The sequence below is a fragment of the Elephantulus edwardii genome, unplaced genomic scaffold (genome assembly GCF_000299155.1).
Source record: "Elephantulus edwardii isolate Elephantulus edwardi_28Jun2011 unplaced genomic scaffold, EleEdw1.0 scaffold00089, whole genome shotgun sequence".
NCBI lineage: Eukaryota > Metazoa > Chordata > Mammalia > Macroscelidea > Macroscelididae > Elephantulus > Elephantulus edwardii.
In genome coordinates this window covers 4210933-4214138 of record NW_006399839.1, presented here as the reverse complement: position 1 = coordinate 4214138, position 3206 = coordinate 4210933, and positions in this window count along the sequence as shown.

Sequence of the window (3206 nt, the reverse complement as noted above, 5' to 3'; positions counted from 1 at the left end):
TCTGTTTCAATACAGTATACATTATTGAACCCATCTTTCTCAGTCTCTCCCCAACCCCAAGATCAGTCCTGTTTTACAACAGTGGCACCATGCAGTATTTGTCCTTTTGTGACCGAGATATTTCACTCAGCATAATGTCCTCCAGAGTCACCCATTTTGAATGATATTGCATGAGTTATTTGTTTTTCAATGCAGCATAGTATTCCATTGTGTGAATATATCACAGCTTCTCTATCCATTCGTTTGTTGATGGGCACTTCGGTTGTTTCCAGCTCCTTGCTATTGTGAACAAAGCCGCAATAAACATGGGTCTGCATATATCTGCTTGGATGTCAGTTATGGTCTCTTTGGGGTATATTCCCAGTAGTCGAGTTGCTGGGTCAAATGGTGTCACTATTTGTAACTTTCTGAGAAAGCGCCATACTGCCTTCCGCAGTGGTTGCACCATTTTACATTCCCACCAACAGTGAATAAGGGTTCTAGTTTTTCCACAACCTTGCCAGCACTTGTTGCTTGCTGTTCTGTTAAATTTTGCTATTCTGACTGGGGTGAGATGTTATCTCATAGTTGTGCAATTTCTTTATATTATCTTTACAGAAGCAGGTCACCAAATCTTCCCTTTGGCAGGGGCACTGGGTGGGTCACCAGTCTTGGGGTCCGCAGTAAAATGCAAACTGTTTCTGTCCCCCAAAGACCGTTATAGAGAATGTTCTAGTTTCCAGATTGATATGACATGGGAAACCCTCTAACAATGAACATCATTAACATCTCTAAGGAAGTATCAAAGTGTCACATGAGGCCATGGCTCACTGGGTAGTTACCAGGCCCAGAAGGAGCAAAACCAGGAGCTTAACATGCTGGATGCAGTCTTTACCCCATCTTTCCAATTCCAAATGGTATATTTTGAGGTGATGCCACCTTTTAGGGTCTGGGTTTCAGTCCACGATGTCCCAATCCTAGTGAGGACTTGGGGAGCATTGAGATAACTCTTATTTGCTCAAAATGAGTGTCTGCTTTGCAAATCCCAGATGGGAGTATTGGACCCCATTTCCTTGTCTCCCCTTAAAGGTAAATAATGTCTTACATTGCTTTTCTCCAGGCTCTGTAAGAAAAAATTTACTTCTCACCGCAGCTACTTTGTTGTTAAGCACTGTCATGGCACTTCTAACACTAAGTGCAACAGAGAGAGACACTGCCCAGTCCCACACCATCCTCACAATCACTGTTATGTTCAAGTTCACTCTTGTACCCACTCTGTCAGTCCATCTCAGTGAAGGTTTTCCTCCTTTTCAACAACCCTTCACTTGGCCACTGTTTTCCTTCTCCAGGAACTTGCCCCTCATTACAGCAAGCCCAAAACAAATGAGACAAAGTTTTGCCATCACCAAATCCTAGAAGCAATCCAGCTATACTAATTGCAGCCATAACAATTAGATTTTTTTATGCCTATCAATAGTTAAATAAGCATAGAATTTCTTACCACTTTGCATTTACAATATGCTTCACTGACTCATTCATTGCTGCTGAGTCAGAATGACTCTTAGGCTGGCCCTCCAGTGAGTTTTCAGAGACTATAAATCACACAGAAGGAGACTGCTCTTCCTTCTCTCTTGGAGCAGCTGGGTTAGTAGTGAAAGTCCCTCACTCTAGGCCACCAGAGCACAAGACCCTGAGGACTTCACTTGATGTTTGTTGTGTACCATCAGGTCAGAACTGACCCATAGCTGACCTTCCTAGCGAGTTTTCAAAGGTAGTAAATCATATGGGAGGGGATCATCCATCCTTTTGCTGCAGAGCAGCTGGTGGATTCAAACTGCCTGCCTTTGGAACTGCAGTGCATCTTCTCTTATCACTAGGCCACCATGATCAGTTCCTATAAAGGTCACAGCCTAGCAAACCCTATGAGGCAGTTGTACTCTGTCACATTATGTCACTGAGTTGGAAATCAATGCAAGTATCAATCAACTTTGAAATGTACCCATTATTAAGCTATTACAAATACATTAAAATTGGCCCTTCTAAGGTTAAAGACAAAAATTAAAATAGGCTTATGCTGAAAGCTTTTCCTACTCAATTGGTCAGGAGAAAAGAAATGTGAGAAGCTTTTCAAAGGACTATTGGTTGTTTGGTGTTGCTGTTGTTGTTCTTATGTGCCGTCGAGTCACCTGCAACTCACAGCGACCCCATGTTCAACAGCCCTAAACTCTGTTCTTTCCCTTGCCAATCTTATTGTCTCTGACACACCTATCCCCACTACCCCAGTGACTGAATCAATCATCTCATGAAGGGTCTTCCTCTCCTGTGCTGTCCCTCTACCCTCCCAAGCATGACTTTACTCTCCAAGGACCTTGTAACATGTCCAAAGTATGTGCATGTCAGACGAAGCTTCACAGTTCTTGCCTCCAAGGAGCAGCCTGGTTTCACCCTCTCCACGATGAACCTGTTCGTTCTCCTAGCAGTCTACGGTATATTCAATTCTCTTCTCCAGCACCACAGCTCAAAGGTATCAACTCACCTTCTATCATCCCTAGTCCTCGTCCAGCTCTCTGATGCATAGCAAGGAATTGCAAAGACCATGGCTTATATCAGGTGCACCTGTGTCTCCAGAATGACATCATTAGTTTTCGTTTTTACACCTTATTCATTAACTTGCTTATGTGCTAAATATTGGATGGGACTCGGACTTATGTATCAGCATCAAACCCAAACCAAACTCATCACCATCAAGTCCATTCTGACACGTGGCAACCCTCCATCAAGTTTCCAAGATGATAAATAAATCTGTCTTATCCTTCTCTTGAAGATTCAAACCAGTGGCTTTTTGGGTAGCAGTCCAATATAAAATGTGCTGGGCCACCAGAGCCCCTGTGTGCCTCACTCCTTTATTTCAAACCTACTACATAGCTATAATAATCAAAACCATTGTATTGGTACAATGACAGACATATAGATCCATGGAATATAATTAAGAACTCAGAAAATAACCATCTACTTAAGGTCAACTGTTATTTGACAAAGAAACAAAATCCATAAACCAGGGAAATAACAGCCTCTTTAACACATGGTGCTGGCAAAATTGCACTTCTACCTGCACTTGGCCAACTGAGTGGAAGAGATCTATATTTGTTCCCATTCCAAAGAAAGGTGACCCAACTGAGTGTGGAAACTACAGAACAGTGTCATTGATTTCACATGCAAGCAAGATT